This window comes from Oryzias latipes, chromosome 23, assembly GCF_002234675.1.
Source record: "Oryzias latipes chromosome 23, ASM223467v1".
Lineage (NCBI taxonomy): Eukaryota > Metazoa > Chordata > Actinopteri > Beloniformes > Adrianichthyidae > Oryzias > Oryzias latipes.
Genome location: NC_019881.2, coordinates 13,504,397 through 13,521,902, shown reverse-complemented (window position 1 = coordinate 13,521,902; position 17,506 = coordinate 13,504,397). Strand labels below are relative to the sequence as shown.

Sequence of the window (17,506 nt, the reverse complement as noted above, 5' to 3'; positions counted from 1 at the left end):
TTCTAATCTCATTAGTCTATATAAAAACACTTGTGCAATATAAAAATGTTTTTGTTTACTAAAAATAAAGTTGCATTGAAAGTAGGTTGGAAAAACACCTTCACTTAATGAGGTCCCGTGATGCCTGTACAGATTAATAAAAAATATCATCTATCACATTACAAAAAGGGAATAATAATGTGTGCATACTGTACATTATTCCTGCTTTAAAGGTGCTTTATATAGAATCTTAGTTGAATATTGATCACATTTGCATCCCTTGTGACATTTTGAAGCATGATTTCGAGTAGATATTTAATGTGCTCTTTTCATTCGTCATAATGGACTTCTTGTCTGATTTAAAGGGACAAGGGACCACAGGCAAGACTGCAGCAGCAGCTGACTGTAAAGTCATCAATCACAATTGACATGGCAACTTATTTAACCTTTTTGCAGCTGAATTTTTAGGGCCCAGACACTTGGAAAGCAGAATTGTTGAACGAATCGCCTTAGAATAGATGCAAACCCTGCTCTGATGTTCCTCCTTACATGAGACTTGCTTCTGAAGTCTATCACTCCACAAATAATCAGTGTGACATCTCTCATGTTACCTTCCCTGAGGAATTGTAAGTTTACACCCAGCGATTCTGTTTCCCTTCTTCTCTAGTCAGCCATCAGCTTTTCCTTCTCCCGTCTTTGCCTGCCTCTTTTATGCGTCTTTTCTTTGTGTCTAGGTAAGGTAATCGCATGATGCTAGTAGAGCATTTTCAATACATGACTATAACGATGACTATCATTTATATATATATATATATATATATATATATATATATATATATATATATATATATATATATATATATATAGTTTATTTGCCAAAAGGTAATTTCTGAGAAAAGATTGATACACGATGCCTGTTTCTGAATTATTGCAATGAGATAAAATGAAAATACTTTTTCTGTCACTCAAAATTGTCATTTTAGACATTATTCTGAACACAGATTATAGGTATTTTGCCAATCTGACTATATCAAAAAGGTTTGAAAATTTGAACTGCTACCCAAGTGCTTGTTTAATCGAAACTTCGATGTGCGACTGCATGCAAAATTACTTCAATATGATTTTTAGACCAGAAGAAAACGTGCTAACATCTGAAAACCTTCTTTTTAGGAGGTTAAATTCACAAACAAATTTTTTTTTGTTTGTTTTGTCACTGCTTCTTTGATCAATTCACCATTTTTTATGTTTATCACTTTTACCCTGACAATATTCATTGACTTTTACTTTATTGCTAATAAGCACCTTCAAACTTATTTTGCTGGCCTTTGTGCTTTTAAACTAACATTTCTGCCTCATGATTTGCAGAGGTTGGATGGAATGACGTGCATGAACAGACACAGCCACATGCATGAATGCAGGATAGTCACTATATGGCTTCACTGAGTGACTTGAGTATAAAAGACATTTTTTTCATGTTATTACTGACCCGTATAGGTCTAGGTTACAACCGCTTCCCTTGAGAGAAGATCCAATATTCTGTATCACCAGAAAAAGAATGATGGGAAGAGGAGGGGGGATGGAGGAGGAGGAAAGATGGAGAAGGAGAAATGTCACAAAAAAGGGGAAAGGGAGTAAACTGTAATAGAAGGAAAGAAAAATGTTTGGGGTTTGACAGGAAAAAGAGGTGAAGAAAGTACAAAGTGACAGCTGAGACAGGAAATGTCAGCAAATTGTACAAGAGAGCGATGGGAAACTTGAAAGTTTGTTTCTGAAGGTTTCCTGTCAGATGTTTTTATTGAATATCTGACAATAGGGTAAATTTGGGGAAAAAAATTAAAATGTCAAAATAAAAGCTTGTTTAAACAAAGCTATAAGTGGAATTGAAATATTTTAGACATGGATCACATTTCAGTGTTGGTTGCTAAAGCCTTTTATTCATAGATTGAATAAAAGATTGATCTTTCTTCTTTTAGTCAACTGTGGGTGAATTTGCAACCCAGTCTCATCCTAAAATGTGTAGTAGCTACATTTGTCCACATGGAAATGCGTGAGAGTTTTACAAAAACGCCCCCTAAACTGTGAGGGGGATACGTTTCATTTTTCTATTCATTTTCTACGAGCCTTCTCAGGATCACGTGACTTTGGAGGTTTGGCCTGCCTTGAGCAAAAAACATGGCGGATGCACGTTCATTTTTTCGGTGGAATATCCCATAAAACAAGATATTTTGAGGACTAATTTTTATTTTGACAACATTTCTAGTGAGAAATATACCATTTTCTTTTAAAATATGCTTTCATTTAGGACATACAGTTTGTAGTTTGCTTGTTTCGTTCAACTTTTTCTCCCAAAAGCTCTCTGTTACGTTGGAGAAACACGTTAACTTTCATTCATATCTGCAGACGTGCGCGTGGGTCACGTGACTAATATGTTTCTCTTTTTTTCCGCAGAAAATGCCATAAAATAGGAGTGATTGTGGACTAATTTATTTTTGAAAACATTTCTAGCAGTATATATCCCCTTTATTTTCATAATATCCATTCATTGCAGACATGCAGTTCGTAGTTTGTTTGTTTCGTTCAACTTTTCCTCAAAGGATCTGAATGCGTTTGATCTTGTCCATAAATATATGCAGCCTGACGTGGGTCACGTGACGTGACGTGAGTTTCTCTTTTTTCATATAGAAGATCTCGTGAAAAGGTACGTTGCTATTTATTAATTATTTTTATTTACATTTCTACGGACCCGTGTATAGGTTTCATGCTGTGTTGTTGCGACTTTGAAGGACATTTAAACAAACCGGAAGAATGTTGTTCAGGAACGGACTGGAGAGTTCTCTAAATTTACTTAGCGATTTTTTTATTCAATATTCTTTTACATGTTAAAGTATTCACACTACAAGTCTAAATGCTGTGTACAATGTCTGATCTTTTCCATCATATCTGTGGGCTGACGCGGGGTCATGTGACGCGAGTTTCTTTTTTTTCCTGTGGAAAAATCTCGTAAAATAAGATCGTCTGAGGTTTAATATTTAGGTTTAATAACATTTCTAGGGACCGATGTACTCTGTCGTAAAGTCCATGCAAGCGTATTTTTTCAACATCAACTAGTTGAGTTTAGAAATACATTATATTTATGAATAATTACAATATTACATTGATTTTTAACGCATAGCACAAAAGCATCAAATAATCAATATCTAACAACTTGTAGAACATGAATAATAAAACTTGGACATGCATCCATCATCTACCCCTTTTGTCCTTTTATTGACAAAGAAAATTAGAAAATATTAATATAATTTTAAATAAACAAAAAAACAAATTAGGCTGATTATTATTTGGACTTATTTATTTGCGACCAAGCAAAAAAACTGATGGAAATTCATGTTGAAGAGGCACGTTGCTGGATTGTCCGTACGTATTTTAACCATAACCCCGCCTTCTTTACTTGCAAATAGGCACTTCAAAATAAATAAATAAATTCATTAATAATATATACAGCATAAAACATGACGAGCACTCCATTAACTCCATCTGGGTTTCATAAATAAAATAAAAACGTTTACCACTCAAAACAATCATCAGAACTCTAACACAGTAAATATGCCAAACAAATTAATAAAAAAGCATTTATATACATTAGAGTTCTACTTTAAAATAGTAATAATGTAAAATAAAAACTGCTCCTTTTTTCTTTAAATGTCCTCATTGCATATTAATCTTTTCCTCCAATCACACGGCTGCATTCTGAAAGATGAAAAGTGTAAACTTGTTTAAGAGATGTTTAAGAGGACTACTGTAAACTAAGATAAATGTGTTAGTTAAAATAAAGTAATAATGCATAGTTATTTTATAATAAAAGACTAAAAAAGGCAAATTAATAATACAAAATCCAAATCTTTACAAATTCTGCAAGTATTTTGTCGTATTACTTTTTACTGGTGGAAATGCAAAGAAAAGCGACAAATTAGAAGAACTGGTTTGAACATGAATTATTGCACAAAGACGGAAAGGTGGGCGTGTCTCCAGGAAAGAGATCCTCATGACAACCAAGATGATTTTTGATACGGAGGCTGATGCTTCAAGGAGAAAAGAAACGTCAACAGCCAGTGCTGATCAGAACACAATCCAATATTCTCATCATTTGAATAAATCCTGAAATGTTCATCTGCTGGTGTTTGTCTGCATTTCTTGATGAAATTTTGCTGCAAAATAAACCCATTAACCATCACTGTTCTGTCTGTGATGGAATAAACGCCAGGGCTACTATTGTAAGATATACGGTAGTCAACATTTTCTTGGAAAGGAATCCTTTTTTATTTAAATAATATTTTATAGAATCTTTTAATAGTGTGTAAAATGTTTTTAACTACAAAACATTTTAATTGCATGTTATATGTTTTATATCAACTGTAATGCCCATTAAAAAGAGAAGCACAAGTAAACTTGAACTGAATTATTTTTTTCTTATTAAAGATTTGAGGAAAAGAGTAAAAATAACCACCAGATGAATTATTCTGTATTTTCATATTTCTTTGGAGAAACATTTGTTGAGGATAAAAAACACAGGAATATCTAAAAAACATATCATTTTTGCTAACTGTGCAGAAAAATAAGATTGTACCAGGATAGTAAAATGTCCGAAGTTGGCACACTGGTGGACGGCTGTGGGGCTGAAGTGGTGGGAGGATGGATGTCTGAAACGGTTGATGGTTGGACGGCTGAAGCACTGGAAGGCTGCTGGTTTTTCCAACCTTAATGGATGAAAATGATAAAATGATTAGTGTGGTTGTTTTGGTGAGACATGACCAGATCTGCTGACGGTTCACAAATGAAAGTTTCTAATCAAACTAGAGTTCATGCAGATTGAAGATGTGGTGTCATCAAGCTTCCATGAATAATGAGGAACAACAACAGACTGAGGTGAATGTAAAATTATTATTACCAGTATACCTGATACAAGGCCTTCATCCAGTCAAAGCACGTTTCTGCTTGATCAGGGAACTTAGGGCACCTTAGGGGGCACAACATGTGTGTGGTAAGAGGCGGGACTTTTTGGCAGGTTTGGCAGCAATTTTTGTATCGTCATCGTCAAAATTTAAATTATCATACAACACTGTGAACAGATCGACAATTGGTTAATGACTCTGAGTCACAGATGGTAAATACATACCAATACAGACACTTCATCACATGTGAGGCGTTCTCTTTTGGCCTGAAATCTTTGTAGCCCGCCTGACATTTGGATGTTTTGGCGGCCACAGCAATCACCGCTTTGCAGTTGATGGAAGACGTTGTCGAGCCTCGTGGCAGATTCAGCTGAAAATAGGAAAAGCAGAATTTTTATGTCTCCAGTTCCACATTCTGATAAGATTTGGGGAAAATATTGCCATATCAATGACAATGGTTGTTAGTTTTACAATTAAATTAAGGTAGCAATTGAAGTCTAACAGTTTTGTAAGAATGTGCAGGTTATTAGTTCTGAATTTTAAAAAGAAAAGTTATAAAAAAAAAAGGTCATGAAGACTTGGTTTTGAGCTGAAGATGTCTTTCCTCTTATCCAAAATGATTTCTGGAATAAAACTGGTAAAAAAGCAGTTTGACTGGATCAGAGAAAAGGTCTGAGCGAGTGTGACGTCACCCATTTACTTCCAGATCCATCATAACAAATTCAATTCTGTCGTCGTTTCTCTGTGATAAAGACGTCACCACGTTGGAGCCAGTTGACAGTGATTGATCTGAGTCAACATTTCTATGGCAACTACTGTCGCCAATCAGGAGTAAGCTTGTTGAAAGTCCACACTGCTTCCACTGAAAGTGAGCTTGGTGGAATTTGTCAAACAAACATTCAAGGTGGCACATGCTATTACTGAGGCATCTGTTGGTCAGTCTATAATTTGAATAACTTGTGATAAAGAAACAGTTTTGTAAAACAAATAACTGGAATTAGCAAAAACATGTTTAAAAGGGTATCACAACAAGAATGGTTAATCTGACCCATAGAATGACTGACTAACAGCTGTTTGTTTCTCTTTAGAAGTCTATAGGATTTTGGCTCCTTGGAGCCAGCGGGTACTTCCTGTTTGGAACGTGAGGGGGAGGAGTCAGTCAGTCCAGGGGCCTGTTTCAGAAAGGAGGTTAAGTGTAAACTCTGAGTGCATTAACCCTGAAATCAGGGAAACCCTGGGTTTTCCGTTTCAGAATGGGAGGTTTGTTAAACCAGAGAAAGCAGAGTAAGTCAAACCCGTTTCTGAAAGAGAGGTAACTTATACTCGGAGTCAGTATCCATGGTTACTTATGCTGTGAACCTAACCTGGTCGGGAGCAGGTTCTATTCTCCAAACTCAAGGTTTCTGCCGGTCCCCTCCCCTTTTTAAAGATGAAGCGGTATGTTTCGCTTTAACCTTCATTGCCCAAATGTCCGTCACACAGAGACGGTATAAGTGACAAGAATGGCTTGTCCTTTTTTGGAGGACCCAATAGACGAGGAGGCTGCATTAATTCATAGAGAATTATATTTACCTCGTACGAGGATTTTGAGAAGACTCGATATTTTGTCATTGCTCCATACGTTTTTGTTTGAGCGTTACCGTTTTTCGTTGCAGTCAATTACATATACAATGAAAACAACATTAGATATGTATTACTATGTAGATGTTTCATATGTCAAATATTGTCAACAAAGCCTACATCCATGACATGCTCACATTTGACCTGATTGAATTATGTTTTTATACTTCATTTTTAGCTGCTGCCATGTTCTTTTAATTCCTGCAGGATTGCATCTACATGAAAATGACATCAGGGACATTGAATTAGATTAATGTAACAATTACTTTTTGGAAACACAATTTGCTAGCACTGCTTACTTTCTTAATCCCATATAAACCTATACCACTTGATCAATACAAGGGTAGTGTTGCAGAGTGTGTGTGCTGAGCGGGGTGCGAGTGCAGGTGCAGATGGGGGGGGGGGGGGGGTGAGCACGGAGCGGAGGTGTGTGCGTGGTATGTATTGTGTGTTCGGAGGACGGAGCACTTAGTTAAATAAAGAGAAGGTGTCATTCCCAGAATAACTGTTTTGGAGTCATTCTTTATCCGCTCTGGAGGTTGAGGGTTTCCAATGGGAAGTGAACCCCGAAGGAGAATTCCCTTCGGCCCTGAAGGAAATCTCCCCTGCGCCTCTGACCACGGTCGGAAAGACGAGAGAAAAGAAAGGAGAAGTCTTCGCGCAGCGAAAGGTTCAACAGTAGACAAAAGTTCACTTTTAAAAACACAATTGCATGTATTAATATTAAACTGACCAACGTTTGCAAGAGGGGAAGGTTAACAAAAAAGTCCTCTAAACATTACCGACGTTAAAGGCATTCCCCCCCCCACCCAGATTGGTTCTGTACACTATGCAGCATTTCATGCAATTACACCAGGAATAACACTTCAAAAGTACACCGAAATATCGCCATTTTTTTATTTCACACCTTACGCTATTTAAAAAGTTATTACAGTCAATATTTTATAACAATGATTTAAATGCAAACTTACGCATTAACTTGAGCAGCTATGTTTTCCCACGCTAACTGTCTCTGTTTTGCAGATGCAGCGGTGTTGCTTTTCTTCTGGAATATGTGCTCATATTCACTGTAACTCTGCAGCAGCACGTCAAGTTCAGCTGGAGAAAAATACGCAGACCTCTTTTTTTCACGGTTGCCATGGTGACTCGTGATATCTGCGCTCCATTGATAATGGCTTCTTATAGTCGCGGTGCGCACGCTCACCTCCGAATCAGTCCACTCAGAGTTGATTGACCCAACTCGGATCAGCTTCTCTGAAACAGAAAACTCAGAGTTGTTAATCTCCCGATTGACCAACTCAGAGTTCAAGTTTAACCTCAGAGTTGGTTGAACCTCCTTTCTGAAACAGGCCCCTGGTCTCTGAGACAGAGACTGTTTTAAAATATTTACAAAACCAAGTCCAGATGATCGTTGTTACAACGTTTTTTGTGTAAATTTGGAGAAAAACCCTAAATAGGTCAATCATAACACTTTAATATATCAGTAAATTACTGTTCCTTTTTTTTGCCGGGAAACCGGCGGTGGCGCGAGCGCTGCCATAATCATTAGCTAATGTAACCCCGATTCTCACAAACCTCCCTTCCTCTGCTCCACCACAATAACTATACAGTCGAAACAAATAATTAATACATTTTTCTATGATGATCATAGTAACCTGCAGTCGTGTTACGTTCAGTCTCTCGATGGAGGCCGTATTTTTCAGCCCCGCTCTACAGTGATAACAACAGCGGCATTCATCTGTCAGATGAAAATACTTTTAGATGATCATAAAGTATTTTCATTAATGCCTCGTGTGTTCACATTTCTTACCTTTGAGACTTCTTTAGCTCGTGCAGAGATGCAGAACGCGCGACAACCAGATTACCTTTATTGACGCCCAGCACCCACCGACCGGCGCGCGGATACGTGGGGGTGGGGTGGCTTTATGTGCACGGCGCGCACGCATGCGTATTTGCACTAAAATTTTCACATGGCATATCTTTGGCATATAAACCTAACATTTCTATCATTTGTGTCTAAATTACGAGCATTAAATAACACAACTTGATGTGTGTGTGTCAAAAAATATTTCATGTTGGGTCTAAATCAGATAAGCATTGTTCATCACATCAAATATTTACATATTTGCTGTATTATACTGTTTTCATTTATTTGTTACTTTTATCATCTAAATTGTCCTAAGATTTATGAAAAAATGAAAATCACACACTGAAAAATAGGGTTTGCTTTATCAGTTTATTCTGCATAATGGAATGTTTGGCTCAGAACTGAGCTCTTTGGCATCAACTCAACCATTGGGTTTGGAGGAAGAGAATTGCTACCTATGACCCCAAGAACAGCTTCCCCACTGTCAAACATGGAGGTGGAAGCATTATGCTTTGTGGCTATTTTTCTGCACAGAGCTACGTCACCACGTTGATGGAGCCATTAATGGAAAATCCTGAGTGAGAACTTCCTACCCTCCTTAAGCCAGGACCCTTCAAATCAGTCATGAATGGGTCTTCCAACAGGTTAGTGACCTAGAACCTACAGCCAAGGCAACCAAGGAATGGCTGAAGAACAATCATATCAAGGTCATGGAGAGGCCCAGCCCATGTCAATCCTATGGAGAGATCTCACAGTCGCCAAGCAACAGCCACCAAATATTCATGATGTAGAAGGGTCAAAAGAAGGGCAAATACATTTATATAAATTCTTTCAACTTGATTTCTTTCTAGGTTTGCAATTCTGCACAACAAACAAAGGACAAAAACTTTTTTTCCTCCAAATAAAGGCAAAAACCTTGAAACTTCATGTGAGTTCTTGGCAACTGCCATTTCCCAAATCCTGCTCATACTGGACCCACATCTCCATGTCTTGGATATAAGTAATTAACTTGCCAATAACAAAGACTTATTAAAGGTCACTGAGGTGAACTTTGTAGACAAGTGCGGAAACTGTATAGTGTAAGGCTGATCGGCAAATAAAAGACCATGAAAGTCATCTTGGACTTTAGTAGGCATAGAGGAGGGTTCACAGCTTCCCTTTCCTGGGCATCCCCATCTCAGCTGATCTAACTTGGTTTCCTAACATCCAGGACGTTATCAACAAGGCACATCAGCACGTCTGAAGCTGCTGGCAACCTACCGCTCAGCCAGTCCAACTGTATCATGGTCTGGCTCTCAGATCAAACTGAAGAAGAGCAGTAGAAGCTTCTGTGCTGAAGATACTGGAGCAGATCATCGGCTACCCCCTTCCCTACCTGTCATCCTGTCTGAGTAAAGGAACGTGTCAAGGACAGCACCCTTCCTGCAGCTAACATACTGATAAATACACGTATCACTCCACACTTCTAATATTCTTAATTTCTCATGTCATTTACCCCTAATTTAAGATAACTCATTGTCATTTTGCTACATTTTACTTCAGTCTTGCTACAATTAAAATGTAGTCTGTACCCTGACAAAGGATTTGGAGATGCATAGCACATTTATTATATGAGTTTAATAGGTCAGTGTTTCATTCTAAGGTGTTGGACATACAAATCAAAGGCCAAACGTTTGAGTTAAAATGAGAAGTGTCTTCAGCACAGGTGTGAGCACTGAAATGTTTAGCTAGTGTTGTAGAAACTTGAACGGAGGTAAAAAACAATGTAATTGTTGAAATTTAGGTTGAAAAACCCTTCATTGGTGCGGTGCAGAAAAAAATCTCTCATTTCAATTAAAAGTCATTTATTGGTACAAAAATGAAATGAGGTTTTCCTTCATATAAGCCTTTTTTTAGGGGTGGAGCTGGGGCTTGAACTGCAGAAAGTCTCCTCCTCAGCAGACAATTAGTCCTTCACGTCCTCTCTCCATCAATGCCTCTGTGCTGCCTGAGAATGAAATGAAGAGGAAAACACATAAATGCCACAAGCCCTGGACATCCATGCAGATCACAAAGAGAAACCTCCTGGCTTTGCGGGGCAGAACCTTCCAAAAGCTGGAGGAGAGCTCTTCAACCACACTTCAAGGACCCGCAGTGCTGCTGGACTTCACCAACCACAGTCTGGTCAGCAGCATGACATCATAGAGCCTTTAGTTCTTTACCATGGCACCATAACCTGCAATCCATCACATCATGCTTGATCAGTTATGCAACAACTTTAGAAAGTGTAACAAATGATTTTTACCATATGCTGATTCTTGTTTTCCTGATGCTCAGACAAAGCCCTTCAGTGTTTTTCTCTGGGTCATTTTGATTGGTCCTTGTGGGAAGAGATTAATGTATTAATAATACTGAAAAAATCATGAGATATTCCACATCAACAGCATGAGAGTAACATGAAAGAAACAAGCCAACATTTATCTACAACATTACCACAGTCTTTACCTGGAGGTATCATTCTGGTAACGTCTGCTCCAGCTTTTCTGACTTCTGCTTGTTCCAGCCACCGGCCTGAACGGCGAGGATGTCTGTGCAGAATGAAAGGATCAAAATGTATTAAACTGAGAAAACAAACTACACAAAAAGGATGCATCTTCAATGAGTATTTACCAATATTTGACACATATGTACACATGTGTCTGCTGAAGAGAGGAAGCTGTTCAGTCGGTTCAGTCCCTTTCCCTGATGTTGTCCCTTCTTGATTTCATCCTCGGATCCTCATCATTTCAACCAAAATGTATGTTTGCAAACTTTTGAAACATAAGGGATTAGAAAAAAAACTCCAACAGGAATAATGAGAAATAAGCCGTTGATAATTATTACCTCACACATCCAAGAGTGAACTTGAAAAGGACACATGTTCAACAGGTCCTGCATCTCAGGACACAGAACCACAACCTTCTCCAAATGCGATCAGAACTCGTAGACTACATCAGAGCAGAAGAACTGCACGGTCTGTGGAGAAAGCCGTTTCTGCAAATAGAAGGGGTTCATGAAAATATCTCAACGGAACAGGTTCAGGAAGCTCGCTCACCTGGAGAGAGCTCTGAGTGGAGCCACTTCCTCTCTACATCCAGAGGAGGACGCCTCCCGGGGGGGGGGTTTCCATGCATGTCTCACTGGGCAGAGGCCCTAAGGGAGACCCAGGACACGCTGGGGAGACTACGTCTCTCAGCTGGCCCCGGGGTCCCCCAAGAGGAGCTGGAGGAGAGGGAAGTGTGGGCATCTTTGCTAAGACTGCTGCCCTCACAACCTGGTTCTGAATGAATGGAAGAAGATGGATGGATGGATGGAACATGTTCAGTCCTTTCAGCAAAACTCCACGACGGTAGACTGCGATCCTTCCTCATTTACTTTGCCAGAAGACTTTTTGGAGGACTCTGGTGCTGCCACAAACTTTCCTGCTCCACATCTCCCATCTCCAGGATTCTATCAAAACAAATGAATGTCGTATATTAACATGATGATATGACACAAAATACAATAAAACATATATGCAGGCGTGTTCCTTTTCTTGAGGAAGAAGACATGAAAATAGCTTTACATTTTCTATTTCCCCATGAATGCAGTTCACAAAGGAGGTCTCCACAGTGTTTTTGGTCAGAAACGCATCTTCAAAATAACCACTGAGCCTAAAAGAACAGAAAAGTTTACATAAGAAAAACATTTATACCATCAAAAATGTAGGTGGAAAAAAAATTTACACACCCCAGTTGGCTCTCAAAACAGTACATTTTGCAAGTTCCATCCACTGCTACGGCAAACATGGAGGGAGAGCATGCAGGACCCTGAAACAGATGAACCTGACAGCCTCTCCACCTCAAAGTTAGCAGAAGATCAGTCCAGGAACTATTTGTACATGTTGTCTCCAAATAACTGACCAGTCTGAGAGAGGAAAGGGAAAAAAACATGAGGTTCTTTTATGTATATACATACACACACAAAAGAATCAGGAATCAGACATTCTAACAGAATTTTTAACTATTATAAAATCGTTCCCAGTGTTTTTTTTAATTACGATCATTTTGTTTTTAAAGACATTTTTCTGCAGCACAGCAGCTCATAAGAATTTCACCTCAGAGCTGTGGTGCAGATGTTTGCCTCTGCTAATTTCCCATAAACCGTTTGTTGATTCTCTCTCCCGCTAGCTTATAGCACCTCACAAGCCCTAGCCGACATTAGCATAGCAAAAAAAAAAATCAATGAGCAACATTGGAGCTATCCATGTGTACACTTTTGAGCCAGATACCAGCTCAGACAAGGGAACTCAGGACATTAATGGATCTACTGGTTTTTGTCTGCAAGTGGATGCATCAGAATTGGAGTGGAGCAGAGACTTTGGCCCATTCATGGCAGTTAGAGCGTCACAAATAAGAGCTTTTTGAGACAATGAGTTTCATCTTCTCCTGATCCATCGAGATTTGAATAAATACTCAGAAACAGTTTTAATCTTATATCATTGTGTATCTGTTTATATTTTTGTTAATGTTCTCAATAATGAGAAAAATGTTTGATCTTAAAAACATGACTTCCATTGGAGCGGCTCTTTAACTTTGTTGACAACGCTAGGATAAATAAATGTGGTCAGCCAAATCAGCCATAATTGTTTAGACCAGGGGTCTACAGCCTGAGGCTCCACAGCCACAAGTGGCTCCTTGACCCCTCCTTTGCGGTTCTCTGACAAAAAATAAAAATGTTTTTAATTCAAACAAATATCCTATTTTTCAGACGACACAGCGCATCACGCAAAACAAAACAGTCAGATAAGTCAAACTTTACTCAACTTGGTGATCTACTCAACAGTTGAAGCAAAGTATTACTATGCCAGGCTCCTGACTACAGTACCCATAATGCTTCAATAATCTATCAAGCGGTGATGCACAATATTTTAAGAAATTCCAGCATTTATGACAAATTTTTTTAAACCTGACAACGTACCACAAAAAATAAATTTGAGGTCAATACGCACAATTTAGAGGGCCTATACCATGCTAGCCATTTAGAATAAACTATTTCCTTGATCTCTGAGGCTCCGCCTTTCGTTTCTTGTGGGTGTCGCCTATTTCATGACATCAACCTAGAGTCGGCGTCGGCAGCGTTTCTGCGTTTCTTCCATCCAAACTTTTGCAAAGATGGATGTGAATATTGTGCAATGAAAGCATTTTGCTGATCACCGCTAGCTCCATTGAGAAAGTGGGCGTGTCTGTTAGCCTGGAGGCGGTTTAGCTGCACAGGCTCTTCCTAGAAGAGGCTGCTCCTCACTTATGATGACGTCACAATGTGAGGACCCTCTTATTGTGATTTGGGAGGGGCTGGTGCTCAGAGGGTTTCAGAGGAATGCTGAGAGATTCGTGAATGGATCAAAATACTACTGTGGATTTGTTTTTGTGAGGAATTAACATTACAATACACTTAAAATTTTAAAACGTTGATATTGCATGATATAGGCCCTTAAAGAAATACTGGCTGAGATGTACTAACAACATAAAATCTACAATGTGTAAAAAAGAAAAAGCCTTTGTAAACCCCAGTAGTTATCAAGTTTCCAAAATAACATAAATGCAAATGAGTGTTTGATTTTCTAAAAGCTGAAGAGACACCTTGTGTGTCCTACTGAGTTCTGGACAGTGAGACATTACAAAGGCTCTTAGCTGTTTAAAGGGCTGCAGACCCCCGTTTCTGGCTAAATGACCCAAAAGGAAACTTACCTCTGCGGAGACCACGTGACGTTTCCGCCCCCGTCCTCTATACAGAAGAGGCCTTCACCGTGATCCTGCGGCCTTTTCAATTTAAGATGGAAAAACGCCTCGTCATTCAACGTTAATCCTAAACAGCCAACACGTTTTTACTAAAAACCATCTCTGGTTTCCCAAATCTAAACATTACATTTCTACAGAGAAAAGTTCAAATCATCGCCCACCTTCCAGCTGTCCAAGAGTTCTTCAGCCGCGCGCCTTCCTGCGGGTTCATCCGGGGGGGTTTCCGGTGGATTGGGGTGGGGGTGCCCGTATGACGCTGCGTTCACTGGCTTTTCGAAATGCGCACTTCATGTCAATTGGGGCAAATTGAAGGCTTAAAAGCCTGTTTACTTTAGATAATATATCCTATTTAATATATCCTATTTAAAATTTTATTGAGAATTACTACAGGAAACAGTGATGAAACCTTTTTTAACAGATAAATTAGAGCACTTCATTGTAATACTATAATATATGAGATACGTCAAAAAAATTGACAGTTAAAGAAAAAAGAATATAATAGATCCTAATATTTTATAAACTCCATCAAAATAATTGTTTCATCTCATTTATCATAATATTTATAGTTTTTTTTAATCACACACCATTAGACTCGTAGTGTAAATAAATTAAAATGCAGAAAAATCAATTTAAAGAACTCTTTGGTCCGTCCCTGAACTCAACATTTTTCCGGTTTGTTGTCACATGTCAATCAAAGCCTGATCGCCGCAACAGCAACACGGAAAGAGAAAACCTATACACGGGTCCCTAGATATGTAAATAAATGAAATTAATAAATCGCAACGTACCTTTTTACGAGATTTTCCACAGGAAAAAAAAGAGAAAGGCACGTCACGTGACCCACGTCAGCCCGCATATATGAATGGAAAAGATCAGACGCTTTCAGATCCTTTGAGGAAAAGTTGAACGTAACAAACTAACAACTTTATGTCTGCAATATTACGAAAATAAAGGGGATATATACTGCTAGAAATGTTTTCAAAAAAAAATCAGTCCATATTCACTCATATTTTACAATTTTCTGCGGAAAAAAAGAGAAACATATTAGTCACGTGACCCACGCGCACGTCTGCAGATATGAATGAAAGTTAACGTGTTTCTCCAACGTAACAGAGAGCTTTTGGGAGAAAAAGTTGAACGAAACAAGCAAACTACAAACTGTATGTCCTAAATGAAAGCATATTTTAAAAGAAAATGGTATATTTCTCACTAGAAATGTTGTCAAAATAAAAATTAGTCCTCAAAATATCTTGTTTTATGGGATATTCCACCGAAAAAATGAACGTGCATCCGCCATGTTTTTTGCTCACGGCAGGCCAAACCTCCAAAGTCACGTGATCCTGAGAAGGCTCGTAGAAAATGAATAGAAAAATGAAACGTATCCCCCTCACAGTTTAGGGGGCGTTTTTGTAAAACTCTCACGCATTTCCATGTGGACAAATGTAGCTACTACACATTTTAGGATGAGACTGGGTTGGAATTTGGGTTAACAAGCTTAGTAGCATTTCAATTTGAAAGCATCTAAACATTCTCTGAACAGGAAGTGTCATGCGTTGACCTAATGTTGAAGAACCACACCAGAATAAGATTATGTGGTTGGAGCTGATCTCACATAATCCAGGTTGAGATTATCAATCAGTGGTGACCCTAAAGTGCAAATCAAATTGAAAAATCGCTTAATGGAAAAACAAGTTGAAGATCATAACAACAATAAAAAAGCAAAGCAAATAAAAATGAAAACAACATTCGATTTTAGAAGACAAGGTTCCCGAATTCCCCCAAAAATAAAATGAAATAAAAATGACAGATTTCAGGAATATTTTGATTTTGATTCATGGAAATAAATCTAAATGAAATGTTAAAAAATGAAATAAAAGAAGAAACTGGAAAAAGTAGGTATTTATGGGACATGGCTGCTCGGATAATGATGTTTGTCCATCATTTAGACCGAAGGTTATTTAGAATGAAGTGATACTGGATAGGGTTAGGGCTGCATGGTTAGTGGTTGGGGCTCTTGCCTCCCTGATTCAAATCCTGGCTGGAATCTTTCTGTGTGGAGTTTGTACTCTCTCCCTGAGTATGTGTTTGTTCATTGGTTCATTGATACCTCTAAAGTGTCCCTTAGTGTGACTGTGAGTGTGTGCGTGGGAGTGATTGTGTGCCCTGCGACAGACTGGCGACCTGTCCAGCGTGTAGCCCACCTTCGCCCAACCGTAACTGGGATGGGCTCCGGAAGCCCTGTGACCCCAAAAAGAAATATAGCAGGTTAAGACAATGGATGAATGATTGATACTGGATATTCTCCCTAAATATAAAACTTGTATGCAGTCAGTGAAGACTCATTTGATAAAACTCAAACTAGCAAAATTCAAAAACCATCATAATCAGCGATATCCCATAGGACTTCCTTTTTCCAGTTTTTTTTTAAATGTTTTGTTTTTAAGCTTTAAGTGAAGCTGCTTCAGTGGTCAGAAGATCTCTTGGAGGACGCATCTTAATCTAAACTTTTCCTCTCGATCGGAAATGTCTTGTGGAATTTCAGTTAACTGTTTTCTCTCTCCTCCTTTCGTTTCCCCCACAGTCACTTTCCCTCAATGCTCTTTCCTCCCCCACTTGCCACCCTAAGCCATCAGTCCTTGCAGATCTGTGAGGGCCCTAAATGCACTCCCACTCTCATGCACACTTTGACATGCTTCACATTTAGCAGCTGAAGCTCTTTGCCAGTGAAATGTCAGGGGAATACCTAGCTAAAGATAACCATTAGATTTAAAACCCGGCGGAGTGAACGGGTACACATGAACTCTAATATGAGGCTGAAATGACTGTATGTCCACAAAAAACAAAAAAAAAACTAATTTTCTTTACATCTTAATTCAGACAAAAGTGTTTTTTTAGTAGAAATTACCTAGTTATTTTCAGAATAAAATAAAACTACTGTGAAATAATCAAAATAAGATCTGAAGCTGTAAGTGAGATAATCACTCCACCCCACTTACTGGGATTCCACTCCTGTAGTTTGGGCATCATTTTCACAGTTGTAGAATAAATCGAGTTGAAAGTTAACACTAAATATAGGTTTAACGTTATTTGAAAAAACATATTTCCATCACATTTACATCAAGTACAATAAAATAAGTTACATTTTTTAGAGAGTGTATAAAATTTCACTGAGTGAAGAAGTAAAATAACACTTTACAAAACAGCAGTTTGGAGTTCTTTTGTAGTGTCTCTTTGTGAGAAGAAAAAATACAAGTCACAATTCTAGGAGTAATATAGAAGAAAAGAAGGAAAAA

General features: G+C 38.4%; 1 long non-coding RNA gene across 8 annotated transcripts; it reads right to left on the bottom strand.

The window, feature by feature from the left end:
* Positions 1-3,255: 3,255 nt before the first annotated feature.
* Positions 3,256-15,033, bottom strand: LOC105353657. Of its 8 annotated transcripts, none has more exons than XR_002872789.1 (14): positions 15,002-15,033; positions 14,375-14,482; positions 14,163-14,234; positions 12,163-12,339; positions 11,999-12,086; positions 11,278-11,883; positions 11,065-11,204; positions 10,900-10,982; positions 10,700-10,774; positions 10,500-10,630; positions 8,359-10,402; positions 8,204-8,286; positions 5,153-5,298; positions 3,256-4,733 (listed from the first exon to the last, which is right to left on the bottom strand). It is a non-coding gene; the product is annotated as an uncharacterized LOC105353657 (long non-coding RNA). The 8 variants fall into 8 exon arrangements; XR_002872790.1 differs by lacking the exon at positions 15,002-15,033 and adding an exon at positions 4,933-4,993 and having other exon boundaries at positions 14,375-14,576; XR_002872791.1 differs by lacking the exon at positions 15,002-15,033 and having other exon boundaries at positions 11,278-11,427; positions 11,489-11,883; positions 14,375-14,576.
* Between the last annotated feature and the right edge of the window lie 2,473 nt (positions 15,034-17,506).